Genomic DNA, 26,124 nt, shown 5'->3' with positions numbered 1-26,124 from the left:
TGCCCCAGCCAATCCTAGCGGCAAGGAAGTGCCACAACTATCCAGTCCAACAGAAGATGCCCTCAGTGATGACAGTAACTTTGGACAGCTGGATCTGGATGAACTTCATGGTCCATCAAGGACCACTGGTCAGTCGACCACCCCAGCCCACTTCCAGTCGACCACAGAGCCTCCCCCCTCAGTATCCAACACCCAACGTCCCCACACCTCTGTCCCCAGGACACGTCAATCAGCAGTGTGTCCACCTGTACAGGGACCCCAGTCCGCACCTCACGCCAAAACAATCAGTGTCCTGGGGTCAGTGGCAGTGGGCACACCATTCAGGGGACACAGGCACCGGGACATTGGGAGGACAGCTGTGCACCGGGGAGGGACAGGCTCAGGGAGCCAACTGTCCTGAAGGCACTCACTAATGTCCTGGGGGCTTACCAACAATCCCAGGACAAAATGGGCCAGATTCTTAACATCATGCAGGAGACCCGGTGGCTGGAGGTACACCATCAAGAGATCAGGAAAGATTTGCAGGCCCTCAACACCACCATGGTGTCCATAGCAGGGGTGCTGGCGGACATGGCGAACATAATGAGGGAATATACAGCAAACCATTGGGCCCCTTCCACTAACCAGTCAACTGAATAGCCCACCACATCTGCTGCAGCTAGTGGACAGAAGGCCCTGCCACAGGATCCATAGGCCTACAGAAGGTGAACCACCCCGCAAACAGTCCCTGCGACCCAGACAGATGCCAGAGACATTTGCCAAGACCAAGACCACCGCCAGGTAATGAGACCCTCCTGAATGTCCCTCGTGTCCCACTCTGTCACCTTTGTTACCTTGTCCACTTTCAACTGCCTTTGCTCCCCTTCCTATGGCTACTTGAACACTGGACCTGTGCTACAAACAGACTGGACCAATACCTGGACTTACCTCTACCATCACCCCATTCCATTGCACTATTCCGTCTAAAAGATTCACTATAATCAACACCCTTGAACACAACTTGAGTGATAGTGCTTTATGTGAAGAAAATGTGTAATTATGGTAACAGTTACATCTTGTGTAAATGACCTGAATTCTGTGATAGCATACAAATAATGACCTGTAGCTGTCTGTAGTCATCACATCAGTACACAGTTGTTATAACACCAACATCGGCAAATAAGAATGTATAGTCAGTTAAGATGCAAAGGAATTGACTACAGCCACACTGAAAAGATAAATAATCAGAGGAATGGGTTCCACTGTCTCACCTGTATGTCATTGGAAGTACTGACATATAACTGATGTTCTGTTGTCCACATCCTCATCCTCACTGTCCTCAGGGTCCACTGCTGCCACAGGGCCATTTCCAATCTCCTCCTCCAGCAGATAGGGCACATGTTGTCTGAGGGCCAGGTTGTGCAACATGCAGCATGCTACAACTATCTGGCAAACCTTTTCAGGGGAGTAGTATAGGGATCCACCTGTCAGATGGAGGCATCTGAATCTAGCCTTCAGGAGATTGAAGGTACGTTCTACTATCCGCCTGGTTCGCCCATGTGCATCATTATACTGATTCTTAGCCCCTATCCTGGCATTCCTCACAGGGGTCAGGAGCCACAATAGCATCAACAGCTACCATTACCATCACCACATCATGCAACACACACACCTCACTTGCCGACACCTCCACAGCATCCATCCTCACGTCCCCTTTGTCCTCTCCCACCCTGTCTGCCCCCCTCCTAAGAGACACAAACCCATGCACTCAGACTCCCAACAGCCATCCACCTCACCTGGCATTCCTCACAAGGATCCTCCTCCACCAGCAAAGAAAGGGAAGGTTCCCACTCAACTACCAATGAAAGTGAAGGTTCCCACTCAACCACCAATGAAAGGCAAGAGGCCCACTCCACCAGCAGAGGGCAAGGAAATCCACCTCCAGCCGAGGCACAGCACTCCTCACCTCCAGCAGAGACACATCAGCCCACACCTCCAGCAGAGGGCAGCGAGCCCCGACCTCCAGCAGAGGGCAAGGAGCCTCCACCTCCATCAGAGGACAAGGAGCTTCCACCTCTAGCACAGGAACAGCAGCCCTCACCTCCAGCAAAGGCAAAGCAGCCCTCACCTCCAGCAGAGGGCATGTAGGCCACCCTCCAGGGGCTGCTAAAGAAGCCCCCTCCAGGACCAGTAGGCAAGTTCCCCACTTCAGTGAGTGTGGCCGTGCACTCCCCAGTAAAGACAAATGGGCCCTCCAGAACCAGTGGACAAGTTCTCCACTTCAGAGGCTGTGGCCTTGCACTCCCCAGCATAGACAAATGGGCATTGAGCCCCCTCTGGAACCAGTGGGCAAGTTCCCCACTTCAGAGACTGTGGCCTTGCACACCCCAACAAAGACACATGGGCATGGAGCCCCCGCCAGAACCAGTGGGCAAGTTACCCACTTCAGTGACTGTCACATTGCACTCCCTAGAAAAGACAAATGGGCATGGAGCCCCCTCCAGAACCAGTGGGCAAGTAACCCACTTCAGCTGAAGGAAACCCTAACCCCTTCCCCCTTCCACCTGAGGTGCCTGCCCATTCCCAACATGATGCTCCTGAACAGTGGATTCCAGAAGATGTCAGGAGTCAAGTTGGGCCTTGGGCTGTGCCCTGTGGCCATGTGGCCCTTTTGTACTTGGACTGGCCATTGGCCTATTCTGAACATTGTCACCTGCATTTGGAATTGAATGGACAATATGGTGGCTGCTGGCATCAAATTAGAGTGTTTGCTGATTCTCATAGTTGTCCTTGTTTTATTTTGACGTGTGTCCTGTGACATTGGTTTAACTCTGCTGCTGGTTCTGTGTATGGTGTGTGTGTGAATGGTGTGTGTTGTGCGTTTGTGTCGCTATCCTTTTCCTCCCTCCCTCCCTTGTGTGCTAGGTGGCTGTACTCACCATCATCGTCTTTGTCGGCGTTGGTGTTCCATGAGGGCTACAGCGTAGAATAGCATCAGGAAGACTTTAAATTCCGGTTCCATGGCAGCGGCATATTCCTCTGTGTACCGGTTGGTAAGTCTTTCGTTTTCTGTGTGCTGTTTCCCCCAGGCTTTTGATGCCGTTGGTACCGCCCCAGAAATCATGGCGGTTTGCTATGTCATTATATGGTGGGCGGTACCTTGGCTTCCGCCTGGCTGTTGACGGCTACTGCCGTGGTCAGTGGTGTTTAGGCCCTGTCGGCAGGTGTGGTACATTGGCTGTCTATGGGAGGTATCACCGCCATGGTCATAATTTGGCAGTATTTACTGCCAGCCTGTTGGCGGTATTACCATCACTTTATCACTCAAGGCCAATGTCATAATGACACCATAAACACATGCACATTTGCTATAGAAAATGCACACAGCACAGCGCTTATCAACAATTTAGTGCACAAAATATATAAAACAACCTTGGATATTTCCAATGTTTTTTTCTGCCAAAATATAGCGTCTGAAAGCAGGGATTTGACAGCCTTCAGTGGGCTAGACTCGCAAAGAAAATGTTGCAGACTCCCAAAAGGGAGTAAGAACAGTCCTGATAAGTTCTCAGCACATGTAAGATCCATACTACACAACACTGACTCTAAGATGTTGTTCTGTGTAGATGACATCTACCTAACAGAAGACGACCTGGTCACACACCTAAGATGGGTGGACCACATTTTGGCGAGTTTCGCTAAAATAGGCTACAAATTTAATTTAAAAAAAACAAAAATTGCCTTTCTCAGTGCCCTGTTTTTGGGATACAAGTTATCACACAAAGGAAAGAGCCTGGCAGCCCACTTTCTAGAAAAGTGCGCAAAATTGCAACCACCAAATACTATCAAAAAGCTGTAATCATTGTTGGGTTTTCTCAATTTTGGTAGAACATACATCCCAGATTATGTACAACGCATGAAACCGCTTTATGGCTCAATATGTCCGGATATTGGGCGGTTGAACACACACACATTCTCAGAGCATTACAGCAGGGCATGCTTGAAGCAAAACATCTACATACACAAGATAACACAACAAACTTGGTCATCGGAGTGATTGCTGGTGCCATTGGGTTCACCTATGTTACATTCAATGAAGATGATACCGTCCCCATAGCATACAAATCATATTTGTATTATTATACAGATGAACAAAGTTTTGCTCCCAATGAGAAAATTCGGACTGCTGTTCAAATGGCTGTTATAAAAGAGAGTCCTCTGGCCCAGGGGAAAGGCATTGTTGTCATGACCCCAAGACTGTTAGAAATGGGGTCCCTAGTTGGCAGTGGTTTGCACCCTGTCCAAGTGGGGACCCTCACTCTAGTCAGGGTAAGGGGGCCACACAGCTAAGCTAGCCCCTGTTCACCCCATTGGTAGCTTGGCACAAGCAGTAAGGCTTATCTCAGAGTCAATGTGTATTTGTACACACACACACACACAGTAACACAGTGAACACACCACTAAATTACTCCACATCAGTTTAATAAGACCAAAACAACAAAAATCCAACATACGGAAGCAAAGATACAAATTCTCATAGATTAAATCTCAGTAAAACACTTAGAAACACAATAGCTCCAACTGGGGCTATCACAACGTCATTGACGCCACTCGCAAGGGAGTGCCGGCTGATCACAGAGTCGCATGGAGCCCAGGCACAGTACCTTTGGAAAACGATGAAACAAAGACATTGCACGGAGTCGGGGAGGTGATGCATTGCTGGAGCCGGTGCAGCGTTGGTTCCTTACTGCTACCGGGGAGGTGAGGTAATGGTTCCTTACTGGGAGATAGGGAAGGTGAGGCATTGGTTCCTTATAGTTGCAGGGGAAGTGATGTAGCATTGGTGGCAAGGCATCGGTTCTATCCAATCCAGTGGGGTCAATGAATCTAGCAGGTCAAGATGTGAGGCGTCACCTTCACGGTTTCGCGATCAAACCACAGGGCCACTGACGCTGCGGCGAAGTCAGGTGTCCCGGACGTCGGGGAAACGGCACTCAAAACTCATGCTGTGGCAAGACTTCAGAGGTGATGCAGCGGCGTCGGGCCTGCAGCATTGGTTGCAGACGTTGCACTCAGCAGAGACCATAGCTCCAGTGCAGGCAGCGGCACAGAGTTGGACATCTGCGTCCTGAAGTCGATGTACTTGATTTCTTCTTGGTTGCACCAGAACTCACTCCCAAGGGCCCATGAATTGGATTTGGAACCACTTGGCGAGTCAGGACTCTCAGCAAGAGAGCCCAGGTGCTGGAACATGAAGTCTTTGAGGTGCCTGAGACTTCCTAACAGGAGACACGTTCAGTTCAAGCCCTTGGTGAACCTTAGAAAGCAGGATGTGTAAAGCAAAGTCCAGTCCTTTCACTCCCAGGACAGAAGCAGCAATCAGCAGGCCATCACAGCAAAGCAACAGGCAGAGTGGCAGTCCCTCCTATGGCATCTAGCTCTTCTTCCTGGCAGTATGTCCTCAAATCAGAAGTGTTCTGTAGTTGTGGTCACACATGGTCCAGGCAAACTTCAAAGGAAAGTCTTTGTAGTGCACAGGACCCTGCGTTTCCTGCCCTGGCTTCAGACACACTTCAGGGGGTTGTAGACTGCTTAGTATAAGGACAGGCACAACCATATTCAAGTGTCAGCTCCTCCCACAACTCTAGCCCAGGAAGACCCATCAGGATAAACAGGGCACACCTCAGCTCCCTTTGTGACTCTCTAGAGTGAATCTACAAACAGCCCATCTGTGGTCCTGACCCAGACGTATATTCTACAGCCAGGCAGAGGCACAGAATGGGTAAGCAAGAAAATGTCCACTTTCTAAAAGTGGCATTTTCAAACTTACTATTTAAAAAACAACTTCACCAAACAGGGATGTGGAATTCCTATCGCCCCATGCCCAGGACATATTGTTTGGGGTCAAGGGCAACAAGTTTTAATGTTTATTTTGTCCTTGGGACAAGTAGACCCAACCCCCTGCAGCACATACCCTTTGGATGCAAGTTTACAGAAAAGGGAACTGTCTGCAGTTGAGGTAAATTGTGTGTTAAGCTAATGTTAATGCTGTCCAAACCTGTATTTATGGTTCATTAATGAGAATCCTTCATTATTAGAGTGAGCGCTGTAAATAAATGTTTTAAGGTCACACTGCACTACTGACAGTGGTTCCGCAAAAAAAAAAAATATGAGGCTAGGTATAATGCTCCCAGAATTCTCTCTGATTAGATGCAAATGTTTGCAGAAGCTTGTAAGCAAGAGTGATGATTCTTTGCTTTCAAAATAAAATGTTCAGAAAAAATGCAAGTAGAAAACAAATCGTTTCACTATTATGAAATTTTAGGTGCTATTTCTTTGAAGCATCAGATAGCAAAATGTGTTGATGCATGCTAGTATTTTCAAAAAATATTCCTAATGGGAACTCAGTGTAACCATTTTCAACACGATTTTGGGAAGCATGAAAATAAACAAGCACTGACAAATGCAACCAATCAGACATTTTTTGTGAGTCTTTTGGTTTCGTCAATGCATATATTGTTTTGACATGGCTTCTGTAATACTTTATTGTTGTGAGAGCTGCCAGGCACTCACCATTGTAGCAAACACTGGCAAAAAGAAAAAAAAGTTGTGGTCTCAAAAAGCACACATTGTCACTAGTGGTGTATCAAAGGCCCAGCAGCCCCCTTCAGGAGGCCCCCTCGCACAGCACCTGCCTTGAGAGAGTCTGGAGAGGGGCTCCCTCCAGTTTTGTTTTGCCACTGATTGCCACAGTAGTTCCTGGCACTGAACAAAATTACTTTGTGTGCCAATATGCTCCTTGTGGAACAGCAGAAGGTGATCACTCACAGTAAAGCCAGCCAATAGAGAAATAGAAGTTTAATTAAAAAATCCTTGTTAACACCAGACCTAATTAAGGACCCAATTCTTAAAGAAAGTCACAAAAGTGCACCCATGGTATGTCTTTGCATTAGTGGTTTTCATGACCTCACAGACGTAGACCAGGAAATCGTACTCCTAGAAAACATTTGTGAATTGTATTTTAGCACGAGCAAATATGCATGTATAGATTTGCTCATGCGAAAATCTGTTGAGCATTTACAAGTTCACTTTCCCTCAAACCACTTTAATCCCAACCCTGGAAGAACTTCTACTTCTGCCATTGTTAGGAGTAAATTTCCAACCTTTTTCATTATGGGAAAAGATTGGAGGAGAGCTGGTAAAAAATCCTTAAAACATGCAAGTTAGTAGGTTTGCAGACTCAAAGGCATTCCAGCACTGGAACTATTGCTTACTGCTTCCTCCAGCCCCAGTATGTAGATTTGCGGAATGGTGACAAAATAAGGTAATTGCTATAGTAAGGATTAAAATTGCAAGCATTCAAGCCCTACTATGGTAGTAGCCCTGGCGTAATCAGAGGGGCTATTATCAGAGCTCTTACATAATGAGATGGCTGCTATAATTTGTCGCAGCACTACATGGCATCAAAGGGATAAGTAGATTTTTTTAGAGGACAAGTAGATTGAAGAAGCAACCTGTCCCATGGACAAGTCAATATTTTATTAAAATCCACACCCCTGCCAAAAGATGTATTTTTAAATTGTGAGTTCAGAGACCTCCGCTTCCAGTAGGAAATTACATTTGCAAGACATTTCAAGGCAATCCTCATGTTAACCTGTTGGGAGAAATAGGCCTAATAGTGAAATACTGCTAAATTCAGTTTTCACTATCAAGACATGTAAAACACACCAGTACACCGGTAGCATTTGATCTACAGGCCTGGGCACACACAGTGTACATTACTAGGGACTTACTAGTAACTCAAATATGCCATTCATGGATAAAGCAATCACCAACATCATTTAGACCAGTGGTTCCCAACCTGTGGTCCGGGGACCCCTGGGGGTCCGCGACGCCTTCTCAGGGGGTCCGCGGCAGCATAGAAAATTAAATAATACTAACAGATTAGGTCTCCAGCTTTCAGTAATGTCTCTGTGGGGGGGTCCCTGGATTCAAATTAAGATTCAGTGGGGGAACCCGGGTTCCAGTAATGATAAAGTGGGGGTCCACAGAAGTCAAAAGGTTGGGAACCACTGATTTAGACAGAAAGCACTTTAGCACTGGTCACCAGTGCTAAAGTGCCCAGAGTCCTAAAGCCAGCACAGGATCAAAACCGGAAGTCAGAAGCCAAAAAGACAGAGGAAACCACACCAAAGCTGACAGGTCTGACACATCTGACAGGTCTGGCAGAAGGTGGGGAGAACTACCCAACCTCATGGGAGTTCTCATCACTAATGCAGAATAACCTGGACAGACCATCAACACTGGTGTGTTCTATGCCAGGACGCTATTCCACCATAAAGTTCATTCCCTGTATGGAGATCGACCACCTCCACAATTTAGGATTTTCACCCCTCATCTGCATTACCAATCTGAGGGGCCTGTGGTCTGTCTGAACCTGAAAGTGAATCCCAAACAAGTAGGGTCTTAGCGTCTTCAGTGCCCAGACCACAGCAAAAGCTTCACTTTCTATTGCGCTCTCCCTTTGTTCCTGTGAAACCTCCTACAAATGAAGGCTACTGGTTGATCTAGGCCCTCTTCATTTCGCTGCAAGAGCATGGCTCCCACACCATGCTCTGAAGCGTCTATCTGCACCAAAACTCTTTGGAGAGCTTTGAGCACGGACGCTGTTCACATAGCCTCCTTCATGTTGTCAAAAGGGATCTGGCACACCTCTGCCCAGTTCACCTGACGGGGCTGCTTCCTGGAAGTCAACTCTGTCAAGGGGCAACAATGACAAATCTCCTGCAGTACACAATTTTACCTGTTAGGTTAGGTCCTCTAAGTAATGATGGTCCTACCTGGCCTTTATTGGCTACTTATACATCTCACCCTGCTGCAGCAAACCTAACGGTAGCTGAAGTCCATCGTTTATATACTGATCTGACAGCAATATAAAGACGTTTTGTACAGTTTGTAATGCAAACATTGAATACAATCGTAGTACGTGCTGCTCCAGCGCATCCACATGCAGTGAAGCCAGGTATTAACCCTGCAACTGTACAGTCGATCATGGGTAAGGTACCCACCAAACAAGAAGAAATTCCGTTCTGGTTAGCTCAAAAAATAAATGCACAGGAAGCAGTATTTCCCCATATGGGACCTCAGGATAAACACAGAATACTAACAATGTGCTTACCATTTGGGATGGTTCCCACAATAGATAACTGTAATACATGGGGCACGGTATTTGCCGCGTTCTATACTACCGCACACGGTACACCAACACTTGCCAACTAACTGGAAGTGTTGAAACAGATTCAAGATGAATACAGGGCTGGATTTGGGGATGCAATTAATGGTCAATTTTGCCACAGTGTCCTCAATTATTTTAAGCGCATGTGGCTCCGGGATGTTCCTCAACAGGATCAAGAACTTGAGCTGCCAAAGATTATCACGGAGACCTACTCTAGCATTGGTCGAGATAGTCTGGGGGCCAGACCAACAAAACCACAACTTCAGGGTAAATCTTATAAAGATTTTACCAAGCAAGCTCCTGAGGGTAACAAGAAACGCTGGGATGAAAAACAACAAACTCCTAATAAAGAAAGAGGAGAATCTCCGCACATGGAGATCCTGCAGAATAGATATAATCTCAGAAATAGAGATAATATAAAAACACCTAAAAGTTATCAATATACTGATACACGCCAATCTCGTTCCTTTCAGGACTCATTGGAAAAACGCAGTGAGAGAGGTGGGCGGTCAGAGCGAAGAACAGAGTACGTGAAACCGAGACAGGAATCACAACGCTCAACAGAGGTTTCTATTAAAAAGGAAGAGAAACCTTCCCAACAAAAACCCCAATTTAAAAAGAAAAAGGTGGCAGCAGTTGCAGTTTGACATGCCACTCATGAAGAGGGCTCTATTGAAGAACAAGAAGTGGACACTAGCGCTATTAGACAGCGCAGTAGAGGTCACAATAATGAATCTTCTAGAGCATCTGGAAGTGAAAGCAACTGATGACTTTCTACAAGTAGAAACTGCGGACATGTGTGTCGCCACGCCTGGTAGGGTGTACAAAATAAAGCTACAGTTAGAATGAGACATTGAACGCACAACAGACGCAATCTTTTAGGATCGCGTGGTAAATATATATGGTATTTGGTTGGCCAAACATGACTGGCCACCTGAATTTGTCTGTACCTGCCCACATGGGGAAGACGTTATCAAACCTTCTTTCTCGCCTTCTGTTCCCGAAGAGCTCACAGAATCCTATGCCATCGATAGGGCATTGGCGTAGGCACCCGCTTTATATCTCACCACGTAGGATGGGACAAAGATTCCCCCTACCATGTTATTCCTATTAAAAATCAACCCCAACCTCAACCCCAATATCCAATAAAACATCATGCAAAAGCACCAGTGAGAGAAATTCTCACAAAATTAGAGTACCAGGGCGTAATTGAACCCTGCATCTCCCCAATGAATAATCCTTTATTCCCAGTAGCTAAACCGGACCATTAATACATTATAGTCTTAGACTACAGACACTTAAACAGTCACACACGCACATGCTATACAAAACTCACATTGCACAGCACTGATGAACAACCTAGGGCCAGATGTAGTAAGCCTTTTGCGACTCACAAACGGCGAAAAACGCCGTTTGCGAGGCACAAAAGGCCTTCCGCGATGCAGAATCACAGAGACCCATAATCATGCCCTTCAGGGTACGTTTGAACCTTTCAACCAACCCATTACTTTGTGGGAGGTAAGGCGTGGTGAACTTATAGATAATATCACACATCTTCCACATGGCTTTAAGCACAATGACGTGAAATTCGGACTTTGGTTAGATACCATCTCCTTGGGGAAACCCACATGGGTAAAGATGCCCATAAGTGCCATGGCCACAGTGGGTGCAGTGACTGTCCTCAGAGGATAGCTTCCAAATACTGGGTGGCACGGTCCAACAAGACCAGAATAAACCTGTTTCCTGTGGCTGTCTTGGGATACAGAGGACCCACAATGTCAATAGCTACCAGCTCAAAAGGGGTGCTCACGATAGGGAACAAGAGAAAAGGAGCCTTGGACCTCTTCCCAGATTTGCCACTCATCTGGCAGGTTTAACAGGTCCTGCAAAATGCATCTGAGGCCTTCCTCTTTTGGGGCCAATAAAAGTGGGTGAGAAGCCTGTCAAAGATCTTATCCTGCCCCAATGACCTGCCAGTGGCACATCATGAGCCAGACCCAGTAGGAAAGCTGTGAAATCCTGGGGTATCACCAGCACTCAGGCTGTCCCAGCTTCAACAACCTTCGGCTCTCTATACATTCTCCCAGTACATCAGGTGAAATCCAGAGGTGTCACCACCTGCCTGGGCTTTGGCCTGCTTCTGAAGACCCTCTAGAGTGGGTCACACTTTCTGCATAGCACAGAACTCCTCCCTGGTGGGGCCTCCTTCCTGCTGCTATGAGGTCAGCTCAGGTAGGTCCCCTAGTTTGGCCACTTCTTCCCCTGTAGGTTCAGGGTCAGCCTCCTCTAGGACTGTGTAAATCTCAGGAGCAGGTTTCCTGCACCCAATGCACCTCCTCCTCCTGGCAGGCACCTGGGCTCTTGGTTCTTCTGATCATCTTCTCTGGTAGCCATGGACAGTGTGGTCATGCACGCCCACTCTGGCAATCCCAAAATCTCCAAGTGCAACCTAAGTCCTACCTCCTTCCAGGCAGTATGCTTCAGGTCGATCCCTAGCAGACATTCAACAGGTATGGATGAACTCAAGGAACCTGAGACCCCCCCCATTAAAAAGGAACCTGAGCTGCCAAGTATTGGTGCTCATTGTTGTCTACTGCTAAAACCTGGTGGACCACATTTAGGGACTATCTGCTCCTGAGACACCAGATGACAGCGGGCAGTTGCTGACTCTCGACCACTAACTAGGGCCAACTCCTCCCCAAGCGCAATACTGGCCACCCATGTGAATGCCCACTGGTGGGGGATTGTGCCCGCTTGGGACTCGCCTTGTAATACCCGTCCTAGCCACAGGTGAAAAACTTCAGGGGGCCCTTCCCTGTAGGATTTCCTGAAGGGAACCAACTTTTATTGTTTGGGACCCTTTTGAGAACTCTTCACTTTTAGCTTTGCCCCCTTCATTCTTCTGTTGGGGACCCTGCCCACCCTTGGCTGAGTCTCCCTCATCCAACTTACTTTGAACCCTGATGCTGAGTCAGCAGTCCATCTCTTTGGCAAGCTTCCTGGGATCAGTAAGTTTGCTGTCAATCAAGCGCAGGTGCATCTCTGGAAAACAAAGACTAGACAAGTGCTCCCACACAATTACATTTCACAGCCCCTGATAGTCTGTTACCTCACTGCTTCACCCAAACTTCCAGCAATCCGCAGAAAGAATCAACATACTCCACCCAAGTTTGAGAACTCAGTTTAGCACTCTCCCTAAACTTTATCCGGTAACTCTTTGCCGTGAGACTATACCTCCTGGTCAGGGCACCCTTCATGTCAGGTACCTCTCATCTGATCCTATACTACTCTGGCCAACAAGGTGTCCCTCCCCTCCACTGAGACGTACTTCCACAGGCCTGCCCCTCAATCTCTCTCTGGGACCCTGTGCACCCTCAGGGCCAGTTCATAACCCCTGAACCACTGATCTATGTCACCCACCTAAACAAAATCCTTCACCATATCCTTGGGTATATGCACCTTCCCTTCAGTCCATACTGTTGAACTGAAGCCAACATCTGTGCTGGACCTGTTGTTTAGATCCAGCACCATCAAGCTCAGCTTGTGAGCTAAACGCATTTTCTTATCCTCTATAGAAATTTTCTCTTTCTCTATAGCATTTTTCTCTTTCTCTGCCACCCTTTTGAACCTGGCTACTTCCAACTGAAGCTCCATCTTCAGCTTGAGCTTCTCTATTTTCATCAGGAGCTGCCTAGCCTCCCGCCTGTCTTCCAGCTCCTTTGGGGTCAAACCTCTTGAGGAAACACTGCTGTTTTCCCTGGAAGATGCCTTCCTCCCAGGCAGCTCCTGGTTATCGACCAAATCCTCATAAAGGTTCTCCTTGTCTCCCTCCACAACAACGTTCTCCTCCTCTGTATGCTCATCATCCTTTTTTGCTACCAACCAAGCCCTCAGTGCCTTTTGTAGTTCCCCCTTTCTAGTGAGGCCTTTAATAGGACACTTGAGCTCCTTACAGAATTTCTTGAGGTGAGGTACCGAATAAGTTTCCAACCTCTCCTGCTCAAATACCAAATCAGCAGCAACTGCTGGTGGCTCCCCAGACTGCGACATGATTGTGGATAATCCAAAAGTTGCAAAGTTTCAAGAAGTGTAGCTCAGTCGAGCAGTTAGGCCAATCTTGGAGAACGGAAAAGCATTTGTTGTACTCACAGTATCAATAAAGCAAGACACACACTCAAAAGAATAAGTCAAGACCAAATACACTTCAGATTTTTATAAAAATTTGAAGACCAAGTTCATCAAAATCGGGTAAGTACTTTTTAAATTATGATTTTTCAAAATTTAGAAAATTACGCACCATAGGAATCAATTAAAGAAAACTTTAAAAATGCATATAAAATCAGGCAATGCGTTTAACAATGTCTCCTTTTGCTTTTAGGTCAAGGTCGTCAAGAAGTCTTGTAGACCAGCCAGAGATGTTCGGGCAGTTCCCAGTTTTGGCAACTTCTCTGATGGCCACTGATGTTGATTATGTTTTTGATCCAAAACTTCAGATCCAAGAATTCCTTCAATATAAAGTTGAATACCCAACATTGACAAACATTTTGCCGCTTGATCAATACGAAAAGATTTCTTACATTGACGGTTCAGGACAACCAGCAGTAGGCATCAAACAATAATACTCCACTGCCTGCGTGGCTGTGAGCAGATTCATGAGGGATGGCAAGTTCCACCCCAAAAACATATACGCAGACTTTAGGGGACTGCACTGCACAGTTGGCAGAGCTTAAGGCTCAATTATTGGCACTTGCACATACAGATCCTGGACTTTTAACACTCACTGTTGTGATTTGCATTAATGTATCCAGTACTTCAATGACTATCTGCATTACTGCAGCAAAATGGATGGAAAGATTCAAAAGGGAACACCATTAAGCACATACTTCTGTGGGAGAAGGTAGCAGATCTAAAAGAGATGCTACCAAATACACATTTAGTACATCCAATGGGCCAGGAAACAATCTGTCTGATGAAGCAGCCAAGTCAGCAGTAGCCACGGCTTCTGTTGCTGGGATTACTTGTTCTAAGACTAGGTTGGATGATGAAACACTGGCTGTTGTTAAAGCTTTGGCTGACAGCAAACTCTTGCCAAAGGCATATCCTGTCAAATATTCCTACCATCAAAGGGCCCAAAATGTTGCATTTGCAACCAAACCTAGGGTGGGTGATCATGTGATCCCCAACCAAGACCATAGATTAGATCTAATAAAAGCAGCGCATGGGGGTTGCTTCTGCCAATGCAGGTGTGGCGGCAACAATTTCATTATTGCAAAAAAGCTATTCATGGCCAGGTCTGTATAGACAAAGCAGTATGTCCTTTGTTGTAACATCTGCCAACAAATAAGAGAGTCCATCATGAAACGGCCGCTGCAGACACCCCTCCTATTTGTTAACAAGCCACTACACTGTGTGTGCTTGGACCATTGTGGTCCCTAACACCTGATGGTGTATACAGATATATCTTAGTCGCTGTTGATTCTTACTTCAGATTTTTATAGGTATGGCCACATACATCAGCTGATGCTCTGTTATTTAAGATTTGCAAGTCTTCATCAGGACACATGCAGTTGCAGAATTTTGTTCGGAATAGGGCCCAAATCTCATCTCCTTATCATCCAGAGGAAAATGCGGTGGTGGAGCCGAAAAACCAAGACTTCAAGCGATCCTTAACAGCAGGATTACTAGGTATGGGTAGCTGCCTTAAAGACATGCATTGAGTACAGAGAGCACTTAATAATCTGCCCAGAAAGCCTTTGAGAGGGCACACCCCATATGAGCTACTGTTCAGCATTTTTATGGATGCCCCTGAACTTGATGGCCCTGGTGTAATGGCAACAGACAAACCGTTTGACATAAATTAACATGTCACTGTCTTGCAGGAATTACAACAGTTCATTAATGAAAACTCATCTGCATGTGCTGCCACCTTGGGAATGATGGATTCACCAACAACATCCCCAGCTGGATCCCAAAAGTTGGGGATCTAGTGTGTGAAAAGATTGCTGTAAAAATGGAAGCTTGCCCTGTATATTGAGCACTGGCCCCAGTCCTGGGAATACACAGTGTAGGAAGCGGACTCTTTATACTATATCAAAATGAGATATAGTGTGCACAGAGTCCAGGGGTTCCCCAAAGGCTTGACAGAGACTAAAGTAGATAATACTAATGCTCTCTTTTGTGGTAGTGTGGTCGAGCAGGTAGGCTTCTCAGAGGGTAGTGCGAAGCATTTGTTGTACAAACACAAGCAACAGAAGGACACACTCAATGACTTAAATCCAGACCAATGGTTTTTATATACCAAAAATATATTTTCTTAATTTATTTCTAGAACCACAAGATTCAAGTTGCAGGTAAGTACTTCAATAGATTCGTATTTCACACATGTATCAATAGTACGTTGTTTAAAATCGATAAGTCATACAGTTTTTGAAATATTGGCAATTATCTGTTTTAAAAGTAGCAGAATGCAATTTTCTGAAACGGTTCCAGGGAGGAAGAAACGTTAATATGATTTACAAGTACCTGACTTACAGTTCCAGTCTACAGGGGTTAGGAAGTCCACAGGTTGGGGTTCAAGATAACCCCAAACACCCACCACCAGCAACATGGGGCCAGCCAGGTGCAGAGGTCAAAGTTGAGGCAAATTTAACATGGGCTCCTATGGAGACTGGGGCCGCTGGGAATCAGGTCTGCTGCAGGTAAGTACCAGCAACTTCAGAGGGCAGACCTGTGGGGCTTTGAGGAGCACTGGGGGGGGGGGGGGGCACAAGTAGGCACCAAACACACACCCTCAGCGGCACTGGGGCGACCCAGTGCAGGGTTCAAACAAGGCGTTGGGTTTCCAATGCTGGCCTGTGAGGGGATCCCGGGGGTCACTCAGATGCTGCATGCGAGGTCCAGAGGGTCAACTTGGGCAAACCATAGGCTGGACAGGGAGGAGGGCCACCTACTGAACATAGCTGCACCGGAGGTCGGGTTCTCCAAGGCCTGGGGGCTGCGGGTGCAGTGGTCTTTTAGGCGTCGGATATCTTCGTCCGGAGCTTTTGCGGTCAGGGGGGTCCTCGGGATTTCCTCTGCAGGCGTCGTCGTGGTGGGGTGGAGAGGTCAACCCAGGGTGTGCACTTGCTTACAATCGCCTGGGGACTCTCTCTAGCTGGTTCGGCCACCTGGTCACCGGCCAACGGTACCGGGTGTCCCTTGGTAGTAGTTTCTTCTTGGACAGGGCTGCTGTCCACTGGAGTTCTTGGGTCTTTGGAGCACGTGGCAGTCCTCTGGAGCTTGGCAAAGGTCGCTGGTCCCGCAGGAAGCGTCACCTCACCTCCTTTTTGCAGGTTCTTTGAAGCAGGACACATGCTGATAGGGCTGGGGCTGAGTCAGTTTGCATCTTTCTTCTTTTCTGCTGGGGATTCAGCTTAGCAGTCCTTCTTCTTTCTTGTCAGGTCACCAGGAATCTGGTGAGCTGGGTTCAGGGAGGCCCTTAAATCAAGGATTTAAGGGCGTTACAGGGGTAAGAGGGCAGTGGTAAATAGCTACTGTCCCTGAGGGTGACTACACCCTTCTTGTGTCCACTCCCTTTGGGGAGGTGGACACAAACCTAACCCTATTAGTCCCTGTCCTCCAAACCAAGATGGAGGATTCTGCAGGGAGGGGGGTCACCTTATCTCTAGACACCTTAAGGGTGGTCCTAGCAGGGGTTACTCCTCCCTGTTTTCCCTAATTGTCCCACTGGACTTGCTGCCAAAAGTGGGGCTTTGTCTGGGGGAGGAGGCGGACAATTCCACTACCTGGAGTGCCCTGGGTTACTGTAACCCGATGCTTGAGCCTTTGAGGCTCACAGCCAAGTGTTACAGTTACTGCAGGGGAGAGGTGTGAAGCACCTCCACCCAGGACAGGCTTTGTTTCTGGCCACAGAGATCATGAAGGCTCTCACCCCATGTAGTCAGAAACTTCTCTGAAAGTGGCAGACTGGTCAGTCCTGCACTCGCAGTTTAGCTAACATACAGGGGGCATCTCTAAGATGTTCTCTGGGTGCATTTTTCAGTAAATCCCACACTGGCATCAGTGTGGGTTTATTGTGCTGAGAAGTTTCCAGTATTTAGTGAAGCCATTATGGAGCTATGGAGTTCATAATGACAAACTCCCAGACCATATGCTCAATATGGCTACATTGCACTTAAAATGTCAAAGAATGGACTTAGACACTGTAGGGGCATATTGCTCATGCAGCTATGCCCTCAAACGTGGTATACTGCACCCTGCCTTAGGGCTTGAAGCCCTACTAGAGGGGTGTCTTACTTATGCCAAAGGCAGTGTTTTGTGGGCATGGCACCCTGAGACGGGTGCCATGTTGATTTTGCCTTTTTCTCCCCAACAGCACACACAAGCTGGAAAGGCAGTGTGCATTTGCTTGGTGAGGGGTCCCCACGGGGTGGTATAAGATATGCTGCAGACCTTCCCTGGCCACAGGGCCCCTGGTACCATGGGTACCTTTTACCAGGGACTTAACTGGGTGCCGTGGGTGTGCCAATTGTGAAAACAAAGGTACAGAACACTGGTGCTGGGGAGTGGTTAGCAGGATTCCAGCACACTTTCAATCAAAGTTGACTTCAATATCAGGCAAAAAGTGGGGGGGTAACCATGCCAACAGTGGCACTTTCCTACACAGAGTACCAGTGTCATTCTATGACCGCTGCCTGGTTCCCAAACCCCTCTCTCTACCAGTCAGGATGCGCCTCTCCAAAATGTAACTAACAGTGACAAGATTTCCCCGAGCTTGGGGTGGGTGGAAAATGAACTTTCATTAGTACCTGTCTCTACATCATTGACAAGAAATGTCCAAAGTTTAGAGCTATTTTTCTCAAACTCTACACAAACGGATGGAATTGTTTACTACAAACCAACAAGGGATACATCTGCCAGGGCTCCTTCTCCGACACTGGCTTCAATGTTTGTGTGAGAAAACAGGGCTGATTGCAGAGGCCCCCTAACTTTTTGCCCCCATTTTCCACTTTTTGCTGGTGTTTTTCGGACTCTGATGGTGCCCTGGGTACTGCTAACCAGTCCCAGGGCCTGTGCTCTGTGTAAAATCAATATGCAAATTAGGCTAATTATAATTGGCTAAGTTAACCTACCTATAAGTCCCTAGTATATGGTAGGGCATGTAGGTTTAGGGGCCACATAGGTAATGCACTGCTGAGGTGCCCAGTGTCATTTTAAAGGCAGGCCTGCCTTGCTAGCTGCTTTTAAATTAAAGTTATATGCAAATTCGACTTTGGAATTAAAAGTAGTTCCAAAGTCTCAAACTGCCTTATTTTTACATATAAGTCACCCCTAAGATGTGCCCTATGTGCCCCTAGGGCTGGATGCCATGTAACTATAAGCAGGGACTTTATAAAAATAGTTTTATAAGCCCTGGTGAGGTAAAAACAGCCAAATTTGTTTTTCCCTCATTGTAGTAAATGGCCTTCATAGGCTAGAATGGGGAGACTTTATTTTAATTTTTAAAGTCTCCTTAAATGATGCATACCAAGAATTTGGTATCAAATTAATTGTTGTAATAAATCCCACAACTTCCAGTTGTGGGATTTAATATAACTTGTTCAGGTAAAGAGTTTTAAACTTTACCTGAAAAGTTGCCAATTTCAGCCCTGCATTGTTTTTGCTGCTGTGCTCTGATTGGCCAGCCTGCAGCAGCTTGGGCAAGCTGCCTTGATGAGGTGTGAAGTGGCCTGGCTTCACACAAAGGAATGTGCCTGTGGGAAGGAATCTCCCCTCAGCAGATGGTGAGGCAGGAAGGGGGAGGGCTGCCAAACTGGTCTTCAAAGGCAGAGAAGGACATTTGGAGCACCCAGCAACACCCCCACATCCTGCAACCCCAGACAACTGGGTGCCCCCTTGATTATATTAGGAGAGGGGTGTGTTTATGATTTTTAGCCACACCAGTGGGTGGGCTCAGCCAGATGTAACCTCCAAAAATCAGATTCAGCCATGATGGATTTTTAGAGAATGTTGCCTCCTGGAATTGATTTTTGCCACACTTCCCAGGAAGTGGTCATCACAGGGGGAAGGACCCTGCACCTGATTGGAGAACCAGGACCCCCCTGCTTTTCACCCAGGAGCAAGGATAAAACTGGCAGACCTGCACCCACACCTGAGTTCCCTACCATATCCAAGAAGGAAGAACAACAGAAGAAGAAGGACTGCCCTGCTGGACCCCTGGCCTGCACCTGGAACCTGCACTCAGAAGGACTGCACCAGCTGCACACTTGGGCTTCACCACAAGAAGGACTTTGCCTGGCTTCAACTGGTTCAAGGAGGGACTCCCTGTTTGCTACAGGTGAAAAATTGCTATCCAGAGTCCCCTGCACCAACTCCTGAAGAAAGCGACCAGCTGACCACTGTCCAGTGGCCAAAAAGGAGTTTGCGCCAGGTGCATTCTGGGAGTTGTAGTCCGCACCCCTCAAGGACCATCTCAGAACTTCTGGACCCTTGGGGTGAGCTGTGGACCTCAAAAGAACCTTAAAAGGACATCTGGGAGAAGCCCCAGAAGTGTGGAGAAGTTTGGACAACTTTTGAAAAAAAGCTCCATAGAGGAACCGACCTGCCGCGGCAACTCTAGCCGGCTTGCCTCAACCGCGACCCGGCCTGATTTGCAGGTTCGTCCCGGTAAAGAAAAATCTCTGAAAAAGAGACTAAGTCCGAAGGTAAAAAGTTGACCGGGACCTCCCAGTCAGCGTATCCGAGGAGGGCTCCATGGACGTCAGATCAAGATCCAGGTTTACCCCGGTCGAAGGATTTTCACCTCGAAAAAACGATTAAGTCCGAAGGTAAAAATGTCCACCGAGGATTCCAGCATCGCGTACCCGGAGAAGGGCTCCAGGAGGTCGGATTGGACTGGCAGGTTCGTCCCGCTGAAGAAAATCTTCGAAAAAAAGACTAAGTGTGAAGGTAAACTTTTAACCGAGGCCTCCCGCGGCCTGTAGCCGAGCAGGGCTCCATCGCGGTCGGCCTTGAACTTTGACTTTGCCCCGGTCGAGGTGCAACCAGATGACCCGATTGGCGCTTTTTGTTTCTAGGCGCTAAAAAATAATAATTCTTTAAAAATTCATATCTCCGGTTCCCCTTATCCGATTTTATTCGTTTTGGTGTCATTTTAAAGATAAAAATATAATCTATTTTTATAAATTGGTTTTGGATTTTTAAACTGTTTCCTGTGTTTTATTTAATTACTGTTTTGTGATATTTGAATGCTTTACACTCTGTCTCCTAAGTTAAGCCTTGACGCTCGTTGCCAAGCTACCAAGGGTTGAGCTGGGTTTAATTTACTGAGACCTAACTGGACCTTAGTGGAGGTTAGTGGCCTATTGCTAAGTGTAGGTACCTACCTGCCCTTACCAATAACCCATTTTCCAACAGTTTGCACAAACTTGCCTCTGGATATTTTTGCCGGAAACTGGTGGATGAGGTTTTGAAACTTTACCTATCCTCACATAAGGTCTGAAGAGACTTGTCCCTAGCGAACATTTTGGCTACTCCTATTCCTGATGGGATTGTTTGGGATAAAGTTCCCTTTGATATATTTGGGTCAAAGGAAATGATTCAAATTCCATATATATTTAAAGTTTCAATGAATGATATAATAATATAACCTGGGGTGGTTTCTCATGATTGGCATGTGAAAACAGTTGATTCTATGTTTTCTGAGCTTGCATACTATACTGTGTTTGAAAGTGAAGACGTTTACCAAACAACACCAAATTATGGGAACATGTTCTGTTACCATCATTTCCAAGATAATTTTATACATAAAGCCAGCACCCTGAGAACTGTTTATAATTACAGACAATAAGAACATTGTTCAACTCTGCCAATGGGGAGTACTAAAACATATGTAGAAAAGTTCAGTTATTTTACTGGGCATGATGATAAAAATGCTGAGTCTTATTATTTTAAATTGCCTCCTATGAAATTGCAGAATGTCCTGTTAGCAGACACCAAATTAATTTAATCTGAATTATTTGTTTTCCAGTTGGCTATGGAAGGCTGTGAATATTAGTTGAAGTAGATTGACAAAGAGTGTGTGAGGAACTAGAAATTAGAAAATACAGGGATGGGAAGCTTTGTTTAGAGCATGCCTTATTTTGCTGCAAATAATATTTTTGAATGAAACTGTACAACAAACAAGCTGTTTAGGCTTAACAAAGATTAAGGAATTGAATGCACACAGTATTTCATCACCAGCTAAATTTGACAAGTGGCAAAAGATTATAAATGTCACTGAAGAATAGCTAAACTGGTGCGTCCAAAATAGAACATTTAATTCAACACTATCAGGTCAAAATGGGTGGGTATGGTGGGCAGTGGATACAAATGGTTGTCATTTGTGTTTTGTAAACACCACAGGGGGTTTTAGAACGAGTAGAGCCGACCCTTTTTACATTTCACAACAACACTTATGACGACATTGAGCGTGGGTAAATAATGTCAAGAAGAACACCTTAGCCCCCTGCCAGAAAAAAAACAGACTTAAAAGATTTCTTGTTAGGCCCTAGAAGACCACGTACAAAGCGCTTCCTGTATGCAATATATGAGACATTTTGGAAACTTTCACAAGAAGAACCCGCTGCCTGGTTGAGCAAATATATCAGAAAAACCTCCAGAAAGTTCTAGCCGTTGTAGATAATGGTATAAACGCTTTGACCAACCGCATTTACACCTTAAAACCTGCGTCAGACCCTTGGCTCAGCTCTGGCCCGGCTCTCCCTGTAAATTTGTTGGCTCGACCACCTCTAACCAGACATGAGCCTAGAACAGTAGTCTTTTGCAGGAGGAAAGCAATCTTCTTCTTGTCATTCTAAAACACAGAGATGTTCCATCTTTCTTGCTATCACCCAACAGACAGCTGGAGAGGATCATAATTTAACCTGTAAAGGAAAAGGATGCTTTGGAGATGGTATTGACTTTAATTGACCTAATCATTCGAAGCTTTTTGCTGACAAGGATTTTTTATTTTTGAGTGGTAGGGCACAGAGTTAATAACTGGGCTGTGAAGAGCATACTTTTAATTGTAATTGTATTTTTATATTGCGCTTACTACACCTGGAGGTGTTTAAGGGTCAGTAATGTAAAACAACTGCACTATGTACACTCTGGATATCACTGAATTCTATATTTTGGAAGTACCATGTTATCTTAAACATTTTGCACATTTTGTAGCAGTCTATGTTATTCTGTGTGTAATGCAAGTTTAAAATAATGAATTACATACTCACATGCTTTCTGTCATAGGCTGTGACCTTACAGCACTAAAAATACACAAGGCACTTTTCTCCTCTGCAGCGACCAAGACTTAGGGACTCATTATGAAAATGGTGGTCCAGACCGCAAAGCCGGCGGTGGCAGAAATCACCGGCATGGTGGTCTGGCTGCCATATTATAAACAAAGGAAGACCACCACAGGCGGCCCTCTGCCACCGCCGGACTACCGCCGACAGGCAGCCTGACGATGGTGGATTTCTCTATCCGACAGGTCAGTGTGGCCCTCCGGATAAAGAACCCTGGTTCCTCCAGCCTTTCCCTGGCGGTTTCCCCTGCCAGGGAAAGGCTGGCAGAAGGGGTGCTCTGGGGCCCCCGTGCACAGCCCCGTCGCGCAGGTCACTGCCCGATTTACGGAGCCGTCGGCAATGTCCTGGCCTAGCATTCCGCTGGGCCGGCTGGCGAAAACACTGTTTTCGCCCGCCGGCCCAGCGGAATGTTGGTAATACGGCCGGCGGGATCATCGCCAGCATGAACACGGCGGGGATTCCCGCCGTGTTCATAATGAGGCCCTTAATTACGTGGCTCTCTGGTTACAGTAGTGCATTAATTAATAGAGGTTTCATAATGTACTGTAGCACATTTCCCAATATATAACAAATGTTTTTGTTTATTTTTCATTTAAGCTGCATGTTATTTTATATGCAGCTATCTGATGGTGAAAGACCAAAAAAACATACAGAATATATTTTTTTGCCACACTGTTGACCCTGCCCCAACGCTTACTGACCACGCCCCCACTGCATGCAGCATCACAGTTTCCATAATTTTTTTTATACACTTCGACCACTGGGTAAAAGGCAATGTCATTTACAACGCCAATAGCTCTAACTCTCCCAAATGCGAGACCTACTACATTGCAAATGCTTGTTTAAACTTCAAAGCAACGTTATCGTATTACAAGTGATGTTTGTTGTGTGATTTACATAGCAAACATTTTCAGGGCTATGCCCATGCACGGGCTCTAAAATCCGCACCAGACCCTTGGCTCGGTTCTGGCCTGGCTCTCTGTATATTTGTTGGCTCGCCCACCTTTAACCAGACATGAGACTAGAACAGTAGTCTTCTGCAGGTGGACAGCAATCTTCTTCCTAGCATTCTAAAACACAGATTCATTGCTTTTTAAGCTTGTACATTATACTGTGTTTGAAAGTGAAGATGCTTACCAAATAACAGCAATTTATGGAAAATGTTCTGTTACCACATTTCTGACAATTTTTTACATAAAACCAGCACCCGGAGAACTGTTTACAATTACACACAATAGGACCGCTAGAGGGGAGTACTAAAACATATGTAGAAAAGTTCACTTATTTTACTGGGCATGATGTTAAAAATGCTGCATCTTATTATTTTAAATTGCCACCTATAAAATTGCAGAATGTCCAGTTAGCAGACACCAAATTAATTTAACCTGAATTATTTGTTGCCCAGTTGGCTATTGAAGGCTATGAATATTAGTTGAAGTAGATTGACTTAAAGAGAGTGTGGGGAACTAGAAATTGGCAAATACAGGGATTTCCCAATTTCCCTCTTTCCTGCTATCACCCAACAGACAGCTGGAGACGATCACTTTTTGCTTGCACACGCCTTCTTAGTCGTCTGTAAGTGCAAGAAGAGGCAACAAGAATAGCAACTGTCAGTGATAGGGCCTCTCCCCTCCCATGATTCCCTCATAAGACACCAAAGAAAACAAGTGATATTACCTGGAACTACTCTGCTTTATGCTGGAAGCCCGCGCTGCTCGTTGCCGCTGGCAGCCAGAAGTGAACCGAGTTCTTATTACAACATATATTGAATCCTTCGGTCACAAGGCGCTGAGGGGAGTTACCAGAATAATCAGTGACAGCAGCTGAATAATCTTCCATCAACTGTATTGGCTGAGAGAGCGGCGACGTGACGTAATGTGACCAGGAAGTGGGTGAAAGGTCATCAGCCTGGAGCCTGGCGTGCATGCATCACTGCACGCGCAAGAACAGATTACCCTGCAGTTTTCTCTTCACCATTTGTCGTGGAAAAGCAGCAGGGTCAATTATCGCCTGAAAATGTTAGGTGGTTTTAAGGCATCATTCGTCACTTGTTAGCCTTCTGGATACAGTACCAAACGCAGGACGAACCAAAAAGAACACAAAATTGCGGAGTGACATGCGAGGGAATCTAATAGCCAGCGAAAATCAGGATCATGCAGGCTTTTCCGGCATACCTTCCTGCTGTTCAAGTCAGCTGTTTTATCGACGAGTGTGTTAATATGCTCCCCATTTTATGGCTCAGAGGTGTAATGCGCTTTTTTTTGACAGACACGTGCAGTGTTTTCCCTCGGAGTGTTTTCTGTGTCTGTATGTGCTATTCACCTCTTTCAAACAAAAGGTTACCGGATGTCTTCGTGTAGTCAAGCACAATTCGATGAATTGCCCTTTTACAAATCAATGCTGTTAGTTTTGGTTTAGTGGAAATGAACCAGCATTATTGCTCCGATAATGCATCAAACTGTAAACGAGAAACAAGTGACTGGAGCCATCTCGTGGGCTTATGCAATCAGTATCCATGTAAATGCTGTAGTGCGTCGGCCGGCACTACTGGTGAAATAATGAATGCAGACACGCTGGTGAGTTTTAGCTTGGATAGGGCCTGCACGTGTGCACAGCTACGGCATGCCGACACGATCGACTCTCGTGTTCGCCGCTGCCTCACTGCTGCCACGCCCTTGCCCTCGGACCTTTATTACCCTGGTCACCTGACCATGGGTGAGCCTACTTAACACCACCATTACAGGGGGAAACAAGATGAGGTGCCGGGGAGTGACACGCCCCTCGAGCACCACACAAATGCGTAGTGCCCAGCGTTCATTTACGTCACTGGCGCGACACTACATTTCTCCTAAAAACTGAAAAACAACAATTGCACAAAGACGCAGATCAAAACATATTAAACATCCACAACATGGTCACGGAGTCTCACAGATGGGGAAGGATTACTGCGCAAATTGTACCTAGTACTCTTGGCTCGCCCTGTGCTCGCAGAGGGGTTCAAATCATGGTGGACACCTCGTCCGACCGGGACACAGGCGGGACACCAATCCTGATCTCAGGACAACACCCTTCATTGTCCTCGCCGTTGTTAGCTGATGATAGGTCATCACTGGATGCGTGGACTTCAGAATCCACCTGAGATCGTTCTGAACTGTTGAACCTCTTGAACAACGACATATTCCGAGTCACTGCGTCCACACCTCTTCGAGCCACCACCAACGACCCACCTCACCTAACAATCACCCATGGAGAGGGATCGAAAGGTTGCAGAACTTTCTTCCTGGAGCTGTGATCTTGATTAATACCTGATCCCCCACTTTCAGATCAGACGGCCTGGCTCTCCGGCAGCGGCTGTTGAGCCTATTGGTGGCAGACCAGCGGTCCTGGACTTGAACAGGATCAATAGGACTAGGAACCCAAGTCCGGTGATGAGGTATCGAGTCCATCACAGGCCTCCCAAACACGACATGCCCTGGAGCCCTTCCAGTTGTGGAATGGGGAATCTGACGGTAATTTCTCAGAAACAAATATATTGCATATTCGCTGAGCTGACCGCTGGCATGAGCA

General features: G+C 46.5%; 1 protein-coding gene across 1 annotated transcript in view; it reads right to left on the bottom strand.

The window, feature by feature from the left end:
- BBOX1 (gamma-butyrobetaine hydroxylase 1) overlaps positions 1-24,385 on the bottom strand; it is a 448,234-nt gene extending 423,849 nt beyond the window's left edge. Inside the window, exon 1 of the mRNA XM_069221961.1 lies at positions 24,235-24,385. The gene's annotated coding sequence lies outside the window, so the exon portion shown is untranslated. The remainder of the gene's footprint in view (positions 1-24,234) is intronic.
- Between the last annotated feature and the right edge of the window lie 1,739 nt (positions 24,386-26,124).

Source organism: Pleurodeles waltl, chromosome 3_1 (genome assembly GCF_031143425.1).
Source record: "Pleurodeles waltl isolate 20211129_DDA chromosome 3_1, aPleWal1.hap1.20221129, whole genome shotgun sequence".
NCBI lineage: Eukaryota > Metazoa > Chordata > Amphibia > Caudata > Salamandridae > Pleurodeles > Pleurodeles waltl.
The sequence above is the reverse complement of the archived record's forward strand: the minus strand, read 5'-3'. Positions and strand labels throughout refer to the sequence as shown.